The 18,363-nt window shown below is 41.3% G+C and overlaps 1 protein-coding gene across 8 annotated transcripts in view; it reads left to right on the plus strand.

Moving 5' to 3' along the window:
* The window catches only part of RPH3AL (rabphilin 3A like (without C2 domains)), a 645,411-nt gene that overhangs the window by 580,543 nt on the left and 46,505 nt on the right, over window positions 1-18,363 (plus strand). The gene's annotated exons all lie outside the window — the stretch shown is intronic.

Here is an 18,363-nt window from a genome sequence, read left to right on the forward strand (position 1 = left end):
TACTAGGCCATTGGCCTAGCGGAAACTTCGCAATAAGTCCTATGGCCAATTCACCTCTGCACCCCTGGTTTACACTATACTCTCTAGCAATTAAAGGGTTAATGTTCTCTATTCCTACTAATACAGTATGAAAGCAAGCAATCTTTAGCCTTTGTGGTTTGTTTAAAAAGATCTAAGGCATATTTATTACAAATAGGTTTAGTATATATATAATTTCTGTAACATGTTGAAGCGATTTAATAATATTAAATAATTACACAGTGGGTAATACCTGCTAGTAATTTGTTTTCCAAAATACAAGTTAGCCCTACATATAGAATACTAAATTCTACCTTACGCATTGATATTAATGAATTCTTACTTACACTTTGATATAATGGTTATCGTGATAATATATATGCAGGTATTTGTTGGACTGTTTAAGTGGTGAGAAAACAGCTGATGCATGTGCTAGCACCTAATACTAATTTGTGCCTGACGACGCCACAGAAGTTGAGAGCATTTAATAATCTTGTATTTTATCTGCAAATATTACTAATAGGAAAAACTGTACCCTGGACACAAGATGCTGTAATATTTTTTACACTCCTGTAATTTCATGTATGTGTAGTATATTGAGCAACAGGCAGCAGAACAGAGGAGACGATAACTGCAATTCTACAGTATGGATCGAGGGACCACCCACAGTTTACATAGTGCTGGTTTGAACATTGACTCTTAGCAAATTATGACATTATATGGGGAAATATATAGGAGTCAGCATGTGATAAAAGGAATAGCAGGCACAATTAACTCGAGTCAATGGAGGGATACTGGGAGATACATGCAGAAAATAATGAACAGCTCTCTACAGGACAGGCTGTCGCTTTGATTCCACTGCGTTAAAGTTTCTGGCAATGATATATTATTCCCATTTGTAATGTAATTTCATTCAGTGGTAGCAAATAGATAACACTCCTCTCACAGCCGGATTTGTTAAACCAGATTAGAAATGTGATGTCTGATGCTCTCAGGTAGATGTTAAAATGGCAATGTTAAGGCTTGACGACCAAAATGAATCAAAAATGCAATAAAAGATGATGCCACTCGAAATGAGCTTGTGTGAGGGGAGAAATTGTGTGACAGCCTGAAATGCAGCTCTTTGAGCTATTATGATAAAGCTTGTCACTAAAGGTTAGTGTCTGCCTGCTGATGAGGTCAAGTCCAATAGTCTTACAGAAATAGTGACAGCACTCGCTGATGCAGCACAGGCCAATGAGATCTGTTATACGTGTGTAACTATCCGTCCCTGTACAGAATGGAAATGCTTTTTTCTCTTACGTCCTAGGGGATACTGGGAATCCATTTAGTACCATGGGTATAGATGGATCCACTAGGAGCCATGGGCACTTTAAGAAATTGATAGTGTGCGCTGGCTCCTCCCTCTATGCCCCTCCTTCCAGACTCAGTTTAGAAAATGTGCCCGGAGGAGCCGGTCATGTATCTGGAAGCTCCTGAAGAGTTTTTTCCATTTATTATCTGGGGAGGGGTGGGGGGGGGGGGAGCGATTGTTAGTGCATTAAGTCCCTAATCTAGGTACTTAATCTTCAACCTGGCTAAGCTTGGCATTAGCGTTAAGGGCGCCGTGTGCTGGTTCCATACTCCCTCTGTGTCTCCCTGGAAGGGCTCTTTGTAGGTTATTTGTGCATTTAACCTTTTCCTGTGTGTGTGTGCTGTCACTGTTACAGTATGTCAGACAAAGAGAGTGTTTCATGTAAAGCACAGTGTTCCTCTTCCCCAGGGGGTTCACTAGTGTGTACTCAATGTAGTGTTCCTTTCCAGGCTAGTGGGGCAGAACTAGCATGGCTGGACTCCATTAGGGGAATGATTTCCACAATCTCTACTAAGTTATCTCGGAATGAGAAAGAGATGCAATACTTAAGACAATCTATGACTGAGTTTATGAAAAAGAGACTCCGTACTCAAACCAGCGTCTCAGTCCCCTGCCATTTGTCCGCAGAAAAACGCTTTGGCCCATATCCTGCAGTCTGACTCGGATGATGAAGGGTCAAACATGGAGAAGGGTGAGGTGGGGGAGGATACTCTGTCGCAGGGAATAGAGGCTCTTATAGACACTATAAGAGAAGTTCTGAATATCCCTGATAAGGTGGCAGAGGAGAGTGAGGAATCTTATTTTAATATAAAAAAGAAATCCTCAGCCACTTTTGCTGTGTAAAAGGAATTAATCACCCTGTTTGAAGAACCATTGGTTAATCATGATAGGAAATTTCAAATCCCTAAACGGTTATTATCATCTTTTCCTTTTCTTCCTGAGGATAGGAAAAAATGGGAAAATCCACCAATAGTGGATGCATCAGTATCCAGGCTCTCACGGAAAATTGTATTGCCTGTCCCGGGTGCAGCCTCTCTGAAAGATGCAGCTGACCGCAAGGTTGAGGCTACGCTCAGATCTTTGTATACAGCTGCTGGGGTGGCCCAGAGACCCACTATAGCATGTGGGTGGATTACGTAAGCCATTGCTAAATGGTCCGGTAACCTAATTGAGGGGTTAGATACCTTACCTCAAGGGGAGATTGTTTTGCTCCTGCAACATATACAGGACTCCGCAAACTTTATGGTGGAAGTCATAAAAGAAATAGGCTTTCTTAATGCACGCACTACAGCTATGGCAGTGTCTGCACGCAGGGGTCTATGGCAATGCAATTGGACTGCATATGCAGACTCCAGAAAGGGCGTGGAAGGCCTACCTTCCACAGGTGATGCCTTATTTGGAGATGAACTAGACAAATGGATCTCCAAAGCTACTGCGGGTAAGTCCACATACCTTTCTTCTGCAGCTCCCCCAGCTAGGAAGACCTACGCAGGACCCAATTTACAGTCCTTTTGGACTGCCAAGTTTAGGGGCAATCTCAGAGGTTCTTCTACCACCACCAGAGGCGTTAGAGGTAAACCACGCAAACCAGCAACTGCCGGTTTACAGGAACAGGGCTCAAGCTCTGCTTCCTCAAAACCTTCAGCATGACGGTGGACCGAGATACCTGGAAGACTGGCAGGTGGGAGACTAAAATTCTTCAGTCACATCTGGACAACATCGTGCCAGGATCCCTGGGTCATAGATCTTAATTCCCAGGACTACAGACTGGAGTTCCAGGAGCTTCCACGTCACAGATTCTTCAAATCAGGCTTACCAGTTTCACAAGAGGCAAGTATAACTTTACAGAATGCCATTCAAAAACTGGTACAGACCCAGGTCATTGTTCCAGTTCCACCTCATCTGCAAAACAAGGGATACTATTCCAACTTGTTTGTAGTACCGAAACCGGATGGTTCGGTGAGGCCAATTCTGAACCTCAAGTCATTGAACCCGTACTTACGAGTGATCAAATTCAAGATGGAGTCTCTGAGAGCGGTGATTTTAGGTCTGGAGGAAGGGGAATTGATAGTGTCTCTGGATATCAAAGATGCATACCTTCACATTCCGATCTGGCTGCCTCATCAGGCTTATCTATGGTTTGCACTGCAGGACTGTCACTACCAGTTCCAGGCCCTGCCATTTGGTCTCTCCACGGCACCGAGAGTATTCATCAAAGTGATGGCAGAGATGATGTTTCTACTCCGCAAATAGGGAGTGAACATAATTCCGTACCTGGACGATCTTCTGATAAAGGCACCATCCAGGGAGCGGTAGTTGGATAGCATTGGCCTCTCAACCAGATTACTCCTGGATCACGGGTGGATTCTGAACCTACCAAAATCTCACCTGAAACTGACACAGAGGCATCCTTTCCTGGAAATTATACTGGACACAGAGTCTCAGAGATTGTTCCTTCCCTTGGAAAAGGCTATGGTAATCTAGTCGATGGTTCGGGCTGTCCTGAAGCCAACCCGGATCTCGGTGCATCTGTGCATTCGCCTTCTGGGGAAAATGGTGGCCTCTCATGAGGTGCTTCAGTATGGAAGGTTTCATGCGAGGCCCTTCCAACTAGATCTATTGGACAAATGGTCAAGATCGCATCTTCACATGCACCAGAGGGATCCGTCTGTTGCCAAGAGCCAGGATCTCCCTTCTGTGGTGGCTACAGACTTCTCATCTCATCGAAGGTCGGAGGTTCGGGATTCAGAATTGGATTCTGCTAACCACAGACACAAGCCTCAGAGGTTGGGGAGCAGTCACCCAGGGAAGATGGTCAAGTCAGGAAGCCGTCCTTCCAATAAACATCCTGGAACTCAGGTCTATCTACAATACCCTTCTGCAAGTCTCATCTCTACTTCGGATTTGGGCAATTCAAGTCCAGTCAGACAATGTGACAGCGGTAACGTACATAAACCGACAGGGTGGAACGAAAAGCAGAGCAGCAATGTCAGAGGTGTCAAGAATTCTCCTCTGGGTGGAAAAACATGCCGTGGCATTGTCGGCGGACTTCATTCCGGGAGTAGACAACTGGGAAGCAGACTTCCTCAGCAGACACGACCTGCACCCGGGGGAGTGGGGCCTTCACCCGGTGGTGTTCTGGTGGTTGACACGACGGTGAGGATATCCACAAATTGACATGATGGCCTCTCGACTCAACAAGAAGCTCAAGTGGTATTTTTCCATGTCGAGGGACCCACAAGCAGTGGCGGTAGATGCACTGACAACTCAGTGGGTCTACCAGCTGGTGTAAGTGTTTCCTCCACTTCCTCTCATCCCAAGAATTCTAAAAAGAATAAAAGGGAAAAGGTTCAAGAAATCCTCATTGCTCCGGACTGGCTACGAAGGGCCTGGTATGCAGATCTTCTCAAGATGCTGCTCAAAGATCCGTGGCCTCTTCCTCTTCATGAGGATCTTCTGCAATAGGGCCCATTTGTCTATCAAGACTTATCGCGGTTACGTTTAACTTCATGGAAGTTGAACGGCTGATTATAGCCAGGAGAGGGATTCCTGACAAGGTCATCCTGACTATGGGGGTGATTCCAAGTTGATCGCAGCAGGATTTTTGATAGCAACTGGGCAAAACCATGTGCACTGCAGGGGAGGCAGATATAACATGTGCAGAAAGAGTTAGATTTGGGTGGGTTATATTGTTTCTGTGCAGGGTAAATACTGGCTGCTTTATTTTTACACTGCAAATTAGATTGCAGATTGAACACACCCCACCCAAATCTAACTCTCTCTGCACATGTTATATCTGCCTCCCCTGCAGTGCACATGGTTTTGCCCAGTTGCTATCAAAAATCCTGCTGCGATCAACTTGGAATTACCCCCTATGATCCAAGCCAGGAAGGGGGTAACGTCTAAACATTACCACCTTATTTGGTAGAAATATGTCTCTTGGTGTGAGAGCAGACAATATTCTGCGGTGGAATTTCATCTGGGATGTTTCCTGCTTTTTCTGCAGTCGGGAGTGGATGTGGGCCTACGTCTAGGCTCCATAAAAGTCCAAATTTCGGCCATGTTTATTTTCTTTCAGAAACAATTGGCTTCTCTACCTGAGATTCATACATTCTTGAAAGGTGTTCTGCACATCCAACCTCCCTTTGTGCCTCCCACGGCACCTTGGGATCTCAATTTGGTGCTGCAGTTCCTACAATCGGACTCGTTTGAACAATTACAGGATGTTGACATAAAGTACCTTTACGTGGAAGACTGTCACACTGTTGGCCTTGGCTTCAACAAGACGTGTGTCGGAGCTAGGGGTGTTGTCTCACAAGAGCCCCTACCAAATTTTCCATGAGGACAGAGCTAATCTCAGAACTCGTCATCAATTTCTTCCTAAGGTGGTGTCTGCGTTTCACATCAACCAAACTATTTTGGTTCCGGTTGTTACTGACACCTCTGCTACTTCAAAGTCTATGGATGTTGTGAGGGATTTGAAGGTGTATTTAAAGAGAACTGCTCATCACAGGAAATCAGACTCGCTGTTAGTTCTCTATGATCCCAATAAAATTGGGTGTCCTGCTTCAAAGCAGTCAATTGCACGCTGGATCAGGCTCACTATCCAGCATGCTTATTCCATGGTAGGCTTGCCGGTTCCAAAACCTGTACAGGCCCACTCTACTAGGTTGGTGGGTTCTTCTTGGGCGGCTGCCCGGGTGTCTCGGCTTTACAGCTCTGCCGAGCAGCTACTTGGTCAGTTTCAAACACGTTTGCTAAGTTTTACAAGTTCGATACTTTGACCAAACTGAAGGCCCTCAGATGCCAATCAGTTCTGCAGGAACCTCCGCACTCTCCCACCCGGTTTGGGAGCTTTGGTACTTCCCTATGGTACTAAATGGATTCCCAGTATCCCCTAGAATGTAAGAGAAAATAGGATTTTAATTGCCTACCGGTAAATCCTTTTCTCGTAGTCCGTAGGGGATACTGGGCGCCCGCCCAGTGCTTCGTTCTTCCTGCACTGTTACTTGGTTAAGTAATCTGGTTTGTTCGGCTTTTGCTGTTCATGTTTCACGTTTTGGTTAACATGGCTTTCCACTTGTTTTGTGTGTGCTGGTTCGTAATCTCACCACTTTCCTTATCTCTCAAAGTATGTCCGTCTCCTCGGGCACAGTTTCCTAGACTGAGTCTGGTAGGAGGGGTATATAGGGAGGAGCTAGCACACACTATCAAATTCTTAAAGTGCCCATGGCTCCTAGTGAACCCGTCTATACTCCGTGGTACTAAATGGATTTGCAGTATCCCCTACGGACTACGAGAAAAGGATTTACCGGTAGGTAATTAAAATCCTATTTTTCCCCATAAAATGTACAGATGTTTATATTAATTAGCAAATATATTTTTAATCTAAGAATATTATTGAAAAATGTATGTTTAGAGCAAGTACTGGAGTGATTTAATATTAATTATGTATTTGGGAGATATTTAGGTTGTACACCAGTGTAGGGCCGTAATGAAGGGCGTAAGATCAGTCCCACCACCTAGGGCGCAAGGTATAGGGCCAAGCACCATTATTGCTCTGATAGCACCCGATTCCAACTTGCGGAGTGCCAGATTGCTGCTCCTGCACTACCTCTGTAATGAGTAAGCCCAGGATTCTTAGGTTCTAACCTATTCTAATCCTTTCCCATTACACTCAAAATGTCAGTTTCCTTTTATGTTTTATGTACCGGGGTTAACATACTTAATTTCTACAGGACCTAAAATGACCTTATCTGGATGTTAGTACCTAAAATGACCTATTACAACTATTAGAGCCTACAAAGGACTAATTCTGTTAGTTAAATTTAAACTATATACATTTACTGTGGGAATGTGTGGAAACAGAAGGCAGGCAGTTCCAGCATCACCTTGTGTGATTTGATTTCTGATTTGGGTGTATTGAACCCACCATGGCAGCGCTGTCACATATGTATACGTGTGTTGTCTGACTCATACTGTACTGTTAAGAAGCTGGAGGGAGAAACTCTTCCAATGACAAAAGCACTTCAGGTCATGCAGGAAGTGAGGAACAACAAAGTTGCTCCTGGGGCAGTTGAAGCATCCATAGCCAAGAAGTTGGATGCTGTCATGGCACGCAATCCCGATTTCAAAAAGATTGAAAAAGTGAGTCTTTTTTTCTGTGGAGAGAGAGCGCAAGAAACACTGCCCTTGAGTTCTATGGAAATAGCAGACGTGAAATTTACACACCTTACCTCATGTAAAATGTAGAGCAGTTTTATCGCATTCAAGCTAATTTTAATGGAAGACAGAAGAGGTTTTACACCTAAAAATCTGGCAAACTATTTAATTGTTCAGTGTCACGTTAGGAGTAGAAATGGTCTAACATAAGGGTTTCAAATGAGTAGTTTTCGTATACGGCACAGTGTTTCACACAGATGTGTCCTTATATATTGTTGCGGCATAGTGTATTAAAGCGGGAGCAGGCACACACATGTTTTTGCTAGCAGGACAGCACAACAAGAGAAGGGGGATGGACAGAGTAGTGGGCAGCAGTGCTCCCACTGCCCATTCATAGCCTGTGCAGGTTATACAGCAGGGGAAGCGGAAGCACAAGCTCCCACTACCCATTAGTTTTGCACGGAAAAGGTGGTGGGAGTGCGCTAACCGTGAACAATAGCAGACAACTGGGTGCATAGGCAGCACTACATAGCTTCCCACAGCAACAGTGTAAATGGACACATCTGTAATGTCTTTTTAGTAAGAACTCCTAATGAGTTTACAGAAAATGTGCGGCTTTTCACCAAATGTTCACCTATATTTATATGAAATTAGCTGCTGGGAAAGCCAAAGCAAGAAAGAGCTGTCCCGGTGAGCACTTACTTGTGGATATGGAATCTGAACGCCATTGAGTGTGGATGCTATGGTTCTTTGTCTATCCGGCAAGCTGTGTGGAGGAGCCTAGGATGCAAAGCATCATTGGACCCAGGAGGAGAAGTTGTCAATGCCATTTGAATGTAGGCAGGGGAAATTATGCCTATGCCATCAAGAGATGGCGTTATGTTTGCTTGAAAAAAAGGTGAGAACTTTATATAGATATCACCTAGAGGCAACTCCCATTACTTCCTATGGGGCAGCACAATCTACAGCAATAGACTTCTCTCTGCTCATGGAGGTATCTTAAATATTGCATTCTCTGGCTAATATGCCAAGGAAATGTGATTATTTAGTTTACTAAATAGACTCTGAGTAATATAAGACTCACAACTTATGCCGCCGCTCAGAGTGATGTTGTTTATCCCTTACCTATTAACTACAAAACATTCTAGAAAAGAACGGCACTGAAGTGTACCTTTAAATATTTATATTTGTACAATCAACAAAGAAATTTATCAATGTAACTAAACTGGATTAATTTCAAAATGATAAACTTAAAATCTGGTGGCAGATTTTATTAATACAAAGAACTTGCATCTAATAAATAAAATTCATCCTTTAATTTTATTTATTAAAACCACTGCCATAATTTGAAGATTTAGATCATGATTTAAGATGTAATCCTTCTTAATTAAGAAACATCTGCACTTTGTTTGTTAGCAGTATCATTTCTGCCAAAGTAATTAAATCTAAACATTCTGCAAGCACAATGTTAATATTTCATGAGGATTTTTGTTTTGTGATTGTCTCCTTAATTGAAGTCTTAATAGAATCAACTTCACATTGTCCATCTCTGTATTGGATGATTTTTCTATTTAATGTTATATACACATTCACTAGTTCTTTATAAAGATGATGGAACAATACAACATTTAAACAGCAGCACATACTCTGTTTTCATAACGGCTAGATGCATCATCGCTTGGAAAGTGATAAAATTGAGAGGGAAAAAGTACCAGCCAATCAGCTTCCTACATGCCATGTTACAGGCTGTGTTTGAAAAATGGCAGTTAGGAGCTGATTGGCTGGTACTTTTTCCCTCTCCATATTATCACTTCTCAAGCGATGATGCATCTGGCCCTTGAATGTAATAACAAATACTGTAAATAGCTGTATTTCTTGTTACACAAGATTACAGAAGGAGCAGCAATGATGTTATCCATTTGATCATCTAGATTTTAGAAACAAAAATGTCAGCTTTCATGCAAAACAAAGGTCCTCAGGAAATATGTTTAAGAAACACTAATGGATGAGAGAAAGGAGGGAATGAAGCAAAATTCAAATAAAAGGTCAGAGGAACAGCCCTCCTTTTTAGACTTTACACAAGAGCTGCCACGTTACATGGCATGTAATATAAACACAATAAATATGCCACATTACATATACATATATGTAATCTAACTGAAATAAAAAAAAAATGCTTTTTAGTCACTATATACAGGAAAAATCTGAAAAATAGAGTTTTCATTTCATTCATGTAAGTAAGCATGTGAATCCTTATACGCATTGGTGAAAAGCAGACATGTTGAAATATAACCACTGACCAGGCTGCACATGTAACTGACTTACATCATAAACAGCCATTTTTGTGTCACTCGGTTCTGGTATAAAATTCAGTACTTGGTATAAAATAGTCAGTTATAACCAGTTGAGCGGAAACTGTATATTATACATACATATACATCACACATAATATGCTCACACTGGGAAGGAGGTTATTTAATAGCCTGCAGGCTATTACATAAGACCCTGGGGCTCATTTAGAGTTGGATGTAAGAGTGATGAAATAAGAGGTCTGTGGACAATGTATATAGTTACAGTATGCCTTATTTCCCACGTCATCAGAGTCTGATGAAATTACTTTTTATCCCTAATGTCACCTTACTGAAAATGTGCATATCCATGTTTTATTACAGTTATTATTCACAGGTACTGTCTATGTAATTTTGTGAGGAATTCAAGAATGTTCTCTGTGCTTTGTATACCACTGCACAGTGACCATATTGTCTAAAATAGTTAAAAGGCTAAATTAGTCTGTGGAGCTGCAAGAGTTAATTGGCAGCATAGACAAGGTCACTGTGAAACCAAGGTTTCACCACAGGGAGCCAATGGTCACCACCCTCAATGTGGAGGGGGATATTGGTGGGTTGGGGATAAGTGACTAGAAACTGCATTTCCCTCACCTGTGTATGCCATAACTGCAAATAATCTCATCTGTCTGCTTGCCTACATTAACCATCTACAGAATAAATTACATGTTTGACTACAACCATCTGCCTGAGTGATTTAAAAGAACCCATTAGGATGTGTGGTGCTCACAGTATCCAGTCTTTAGGTCGACAGCACTTAGGTCGACACTCATTAGGTCGACCACTAATTGGGGTTCCCGGTCACTTCACAAAGAAAACGACACCAAAAAATATATAAAAACCTCATCTCTACCTTTTTCAATGTTGACCTTGTCCTTGTCGACCTAATGAGTGTGTCAACCTATTTCAGGTGAATGACTGTCGACCTAGTTACTGTCGACCCTATGATCCACACCCGGTTCTCACAGTAATGCAATTTATTTGTGTAATATATGACAACACGTGTAGAGGTGTTTGCATTTAAGTACATTTTATATGGCAAATTCAACTGTTGTTTTTATTTATTACAGTCCAGATACTTTCCATATTATATATATATGACATTTATTACGTATTGTGTATAGTACAATCACAGTAATGTGACTTTAGAATTTACTATTTATTATATAAAGCTACAGTACATCTCCATCATAAGTCTAAGCAAATATCTGCTGCAAATAGAATTGTTTTCAAGTTGGACATGTGAAGACATTCAATGGACAAAACCATGTTGCGCTGCAGGTGGGGCAGATGTTCCATATAAAAATGGTGTTAACTTTTTGAGAAAAGTTTGGAGAAGCATAAGTGATCACTCCGCATTGAAACCTATGGGGCTGTGGGGGAGATGATTCAAGCAGTAAAAAGACATCTCTTAAGAGAAGAGAAAACTTGGTGAAATTGTCAACTTCACTGCAGTTTTCTCTTCAGTGCTGGAGAAAAGAGGCTTTTATGTGTACTAAGTAGAGCCCTAGCAAATTTGCTGCTGCGATCAACTGTGAATTATGCCCCTAGTCTTTTAGATGCATTATGTATGTGTGCTATTTCTCTCTCCCCCCCCCCCCCTCCCCCCTAAAATTGTGTTTTACATATATTCTCTTTGATCCTCTGTTTGCCAGTAGGTGTCACAGTGTGCAATTTAGAAACGTGTTTTTTTCAGTTTATTTAATGCTTTAGAATTTTGTTGTGTAATTAAATAGTGTGGACTGACACATACTCATCTGAACTCAAATGAGATCACTAACAATATTGGCAAAGAAGTAAAGTAGTATTTTTTTCAAGAAATGGGCGGGGAGGGTTAGTGTCAGGCTGCGGGAAGGGTTAGGGGAGTAGAGAGGGATGCTTAGAATACTTTTCTACCGGGTGTCGGGATTCTGCGGGTCGGGATGCCAAGGTCAGTATTCTGACTGCCAGCATCCCAAGAGCTGGGATCCTGTTACCATTCCCTTTAAAGACATTTGGTTAATTTTCTCGAATACTTAACAATAGATTTTAAATAGAGATGAGCGGGTTCGGTTCCTCGAGATCCGAACCCCCCCGAACTTCACCTATTTTACACGGTTCCGAGGCAGCCTCGGATCTTCCCGCCTTGCTCGGTTAACCCGAGCGTGCCCGAACGTCATCATCCCGCTGTCGGATTCTCGCGAGATTCGTATTCTATATAAAGAGCCGCGCGTCGCTGACATTTTCACTTGTGCATTGGAGACTGAACGGAGAGGACGTGGCTGCGTTCTCTCCCTGAAAAACTCCGTAATCTGTGCTTAGTGTGCTGCAAATATCTGTGCTCAGTGTGCTGCAAATATCTGTGCTCAGTGTGCTGAAAATATCTACGTTCTCTGCCTTAAAACGCTCCATATCTGTGCTCCGTGTGCTGCAAATATCTGTGCTCCGTGTGCTGCAAATATCTGTGCTGAGTGTGCTGGAAATATCTACGTTCTCTGCCTGAAAACGATCCATATCTGTGCTCAGTGTGCTTCATTTTGGTGACCAACAGTATATAGTTGTACAGTATATGATTAGGCCATTGCTGTAGTATCTTGCAGCTCAGTGTCACTGCAAGAGTATCCATTCCATATCTGTGCTGCAATTTGTGAGCAGTATATATAGTATTATAATTATTACAGTGCAGCATTTTGGTGACCAACAGTATATAGTTGTACAGTACATTAGGCCATTGCTGTAGTATCTTGCAGCTCTGTGTCACTGCAAGTATCCATTCCATATATGTGCTGCATTTTTGTGAGAGCAGTATATATAGTATTACAGTGCAGCATTTTGGTGACCAACAGTATATACTTGTACAGTACATTAGGCCATTGCTGTAGTATCTTGCAGCTCTGTGTCACTGCAAGTATCCATTCCATATCTGTGCTGCATTTTTGTGAGCAGTATATATAGTATTACAGTGCAGCATTTTGGTGACCAACAGTATATAGTTGTACAGTACGTTAGGCCATTGCTGTAGTATCTTGCAGCTCTGTGTCACTGCAAGTATCCATTAGATATCTGTGCTGCATTTTGTGAGCAGTATATATAGTATTATAATTATTACAGTGCAGCATTTTGGTGACCAACAGTATATAGTTGTACAGTACATTAGGCCATTGCTGTAGTATCTTGCAGCTGTGTCATTGCAAGTATCCATTCCATATCTGTGCTGCATTATTGTGAGCAGTATATAGTAGGACAGTGCAGCATTTTGGTGACCTGCAGTATACATATATAGTACAGTACAGTAGGCCATTGCTGTATCTTGCAGCTCTGTGTCACTTCTAGTATCCTGATCAGTGCTCAATATCTGCTGCATTGTTGTGACCAGTATGTATACTGTACTGTGCGACATGTGTTATACACCTGGTGATTATACATCCTGTAATCTGTACTGAGCGATGTGTGAGATACACCTGGGGATTATACACCCTATATACTGTACTGTGTGATGTGTGAGATACACCTGTGGTTATACACCCTATATTATTATTTATTATTATTATTATCCTTTATTATATGTTGCCACAAGGGTTCTGCAGCGCCCAATTACAGAGTACATAAATAATCAAACAGGAAAACAGCAACTTACAGTTGATGACAGTATAGGACAAGTACAGGGTAAATACACATAGTTACATCAGCAGATGACACTGGAATAAGTATCAGGTGGCAGAAGACTGCTGGATGTGGTACAGTTGAAGATTATTAAAGTAAGACAAAGGATAAGCACATGAGGGAAGAGGGCCCTGCTCGTGAGAGCTTACAATCTAAAGGGGAGGGGTAGACAGACATGGGTGACACAGATGGGGTACATAGAGAATGTGGAACAGAGGGTTAGTGTGATATTTGGCTGGGTTTGGTGAAGAAGTGGACCCCCAGAAGGCCCAAGTCAATACTTAACATTGCAACATTTTACTGGGCTATGCAGGAGAAAAAAAAAAAGAATTGATAACTTCTACCGCTTTCAAAAAGGTCAATGGAAGCTGAAATAATGGACAACTACCTCATGGAAGCCAGATACAGTATACCAAACAGTACTTAGCAGAGTTAGGAATGAGTGCTTATGAAATACAGTAAAATGTTGTCATAATATTTCAGAAACTGCATGGCTGGTCTCTTGCACTCTTTTGCTCTAATACACCACCTGCTTTCGATTTATATTCAAAAACATTGTCTCCATAATCCCAAAAATGTCAGTCTTCTTGGAAAGTGGTTTGTTCCTTTGTAAGGGAAAGAGAACAAACGTTCTCAAACAACGGTTTCTCAATTTCTTTTTCCTCTGGGAAGGGATTGTGGATTCGCAGGAATATCTGAGCATTTCTGTAATCAGAAAGCAGCGACTTTCTACAAATGTTTACAAATATGATACAATGATTTGGACCAATAATACCATTGATTAGAACGAATAATTCCAGTGATTTTGTCACTTTCTTCCAGTGATTTGGACCAATAATACCATTGATTAGAACGAATAATTCCAGTGATTTTGTTATTTTCTTCCAGTGATTTGGACCAATAATACCATTGATTAGAACGAATAATTCCTGTGATATTGAGGTGTTTGTGTCGCTTAGCTTAGCCGTCCAGCAACCACAGTGCACCTCTTTTTCTCTTTTCTTTGCATCATGTGCTGTTTGGGGCCAATTTTTTGAAGTGCCATCCTGTCTGACACTGCAGTGCCACTCCTAGATGGGCCAGGTGTTTGTGCCGCCCTCTTGGGTCGCTTTGCTTAGTCATCCAGCGACCTGGGTGCAAATTTTACAACTAAAAATAGTATTGTGAGGTGTTCAGAATAGACTGGAAATGAGTGGAAATTATGGTTATTGAGGTTAATAATACTATAGGATCAAAATTACCCTCAAATTCTATGATTTAAGCTGTTTTTGAGGTGTTTTTGAAAAAACCACCCGAATCCAAAACACACCCGAATCCGGCAAAAACATTTCAGGGAGGTTTTGCCAAAACGCGTCCGAATCCAAAACACGGCCGCGGAACCGAATCCAAAACCAAAACACAAAACCCGAAAATTTCCGGTGCACATCTCTAATTTTAATAATTGTATTTTTCTGTATTCTCTGTACTTTGGAGCTTAGGGTAGCATTGTGTATTTGTAAAATTCCAAGTTACTGGTGTGAAAACATTTTCCGGGGGCACTTTCCTCCTGGCCTGGGGCTTATTGAGCTTATTTGTGTTGTGCATATAATGCCAATTCCTCCATTAGAAGACCTTTTCTCTAGAGGTAATCAAGTCAAAACTAGAACACAAAAGTAAAGCAGCATCTGAGATGCTGTGTTTGGTGGTGTGTACTTCACTTGCAAGGCACTAGGTTGCCCACATCCTTCTCATACCCTAAGACTCTCTTCTGGTGTGATGGTGATGCCCCTGCGCTGCACAATTCAACATTTCCACATCATCATAATATAATTCCATTGTATTGTATGTACTGTACTTACAGTACACATTTTTTACAATAATTTAAGTAAAAAAAATGTAGTTTTAAGCTACATCTGTTTCTAAGGGGCATTTTCACATTTGAGTGATGTGGGCGACATCAGTATTCTTGTAACAGCAGAACATCGTAACTGCAACATCACTCATTCTACCACACCCCCCCACAGGAGTGCTCTGTTGGTTTTACCTTGTAAATGATTGCCGCTTTAAAAATCTGAGCAGACTCACACAAAGTCCCGCACCTCCGGCAGCTCGCAGGCTATTGCATTTAGCACCAAGTGTACAGTCTTGTGATTACCATGCACTTTTTAAGACAAATTCATGAGTTTTCCCCAAAATGATGTTATGCCACAATTAGGTCATTATGTAAATTTATTCAAAATTTTAGAACCGACCGCAACAATACCACTAGAAGTACAGAGATGTTTTCCATAGCAGTAAAACCAGCCGTAAGCTTACTAATGAATCCCTTTTCCCCCCCAAAGTGTGACTTATGTTTAAATTGGCCACTGTGTTACGTAATATAACATAATGGCCACACTAATCAGAGATCCATCCAAACACTGAATGCAGCTAATTAGCTGAAATACCATATCCTTACATTGATTCTACCTATCATACCATACATTACAATTTAACAGCAATTATCACAGACAGAATCAATTGGCAATCATTATCTAAACTTTTACATAGTCATCAGCGGGTCATTATCCTGCTTTCAGTGTTCCATTCAGAAAAGCAATAAACATTAAGTCTTACTGCTTCTTCTAGAAATGTGTACTATACCTGTAACTATCTCACCTTACATATAAAATAGTAAGCCAGTCTTTCTTTATTTAATAGCAAAAGCAGCATTCAGCTTCCTTTGCGACTCATTGTGGTGCTGAAGATAAAGTTAAATCTGGCTTACTATTTTGTAAATCAATAACTGAATGATCAGCAAGCGCCAGAGGAGTAAACAACTGATCCAACACGTTTCTTAAAACTGCTAATTGTAGGTGGAAGTAGTGGGTGTCTGAATAGACTATCATTACAGCCACGTAGAGGCTGAGCTGGGCTAAAGGTTAATGCAGTCTACACAGTACATTAACTAATAAACTGAGGTAGATCATTACATGTCTTACCTATTTAGCATCATTATCTGCCTGGCACAGGTCGCTTGGGTGAGTATTGGCATTTAAAAAGCAGCATGCAGACGCCCACAATTATGAGCAAAGGGTGGCAAATGATTTTAGCAAATGATCTCTATGCATGTAAATTTCCACTCCAACTTGTTGACAACACTATAACCTGACAAATAGGTCAGCTTGCAAATCAGCAGCTCAGCCTAGAATTGTTCCTTCGATTACATCGATTTTTTGTGTGAAATATATGCTTAGACACTAAAAATGTGTAAATGGCTGTGATATTATATATTCTATATGAAAAATGCAGTCATGTTAAAAAATGGAGGTAAGTTGTCATGAAAATGCAGAGAAATTAACTTCTAAATGCACTGTATAAATGGATACACTACAACAACACTATTACTTCCGTCACTACTTTATGTGGCTGAAACAGATAAAAGTGCTGGTATATTTTTATGGCCTTTGAAGTTAATTTCTATGGGCAATTTACTTTCTGCTTTCCATCGTAGTATCACAGTGGTCACAGTAAGAAAACTGTGGTAACATTATGGAAGCTACTAGCTAGTTCATTTTGTACAATGATGTAGTTTATTAATGGAAATACTTTCCAAAAGAGATAATGAAAGCTGTAAATCTCATCTTCATGTGTCTTTACAGCAGAGCTACTTCAAAAAGTAAGGCTTTTATCCACTGATTTTTAGATTATAAGATAAAACAAATGGAGATATCTATTTGTCTCCACTGCAATGTTTAATAAAGTAATACAAATGTAGTACAGTACTCAACCTGTACAATATTATTAAAAAAAAAATTGTATTATAAGTAAGAGTTCGTGTGCATGGACTTTTATTTTATATATACCTATTGACCTTTGCACTGAAGGGGCATGAATCTGGATGTTAAAAAGATAGCCAGTGAATTGTTCAACCCCAAATGGTCGACAGGGTCAAAGTTGACAGGTACAAAAAGTTGACAGGGTCAAAAGGTTGACATGAAAATGGTCAACAAGTTTTTTTTTTTTTTTGGTGTGTGTTATATTTTTCACCATATCTGTGCCAAATTAATGGAAACGTGTACCCTCACGGGGTCACTTCGCTCACCATGCTTCGGGCAAGCTGCTTCACTCTGCTACAACTGCGCTTGGTAGAGGTTACTTCTCCCAATCAAAGACTACATGGATGGTTAATCATGAAGAAGTTGTGTCGACAATGTGTGTCGACCATTGTCGTGTCAACCTTTTGTCTGTCTATCTTTTTACTGTAGATCTATCAACCAGACACTGCACTGAAGTACAGTACATCCAGACTGTTTAACATGTGTTGTTTAATGACAGTTTTTAAAGTTTGTAACCTTTACAGGTAATGCTTTTTATTGTGGCACATCTGTGGGTTAGTTGCTAGAAGAGTGTATTATCCATTTAATAATGAACAGCAACAATGTAAATAATATACTGTGGAGAATGCACCACACTAGTGGATCCAGAGGGGGAGGGGGATAAGAACAATCACTCCCTGTGACACACACACCTTCTCATAAATAAACCCTTATGCAGGAAGGTGCATCAATGGTGGATCCAGGGGGGCAATCCGTAATACACACACACCTTCCCCATAGGCCAGAGGTTCTCAAACGCGGCCCTCAAGGCACACCAATGGTCCAGGTTTTAAGTTTATCCATGCTTGTTCACAGGTGACTTAATTAGAGCCCCACTCAATTTGATGTAACCATCTGTGCTGAGCTCTGGATATACTTAAAACCTGGACTATGGGGCTGCCTTGAGGACCGCGTTTGAGAGCCTCTGCCACAGGCAGCCCCAACCTCTCTCTTCTCCCCAGGACCAAGCGCACAGCTCATTCCGTTGCTTCACTTATTAACAGTC

The sequence above is a fragment of the Pseudophryne corroboree genome, chromosome 2 (assembly GCF_028390025.1).
Source record: "Pseudophryne corroboree isolate aPseCor3 chromosome 2, aPseCor3.hap2, whole genome shotgun sequence".
NCBI classification, from domain to species: domain Eukaryota; kingdom Metazoa; phylum Chordata; class Amphibia; order Anura; family Myobatrachidae; genus Pseudophryne; species Pseudophryne corroboree.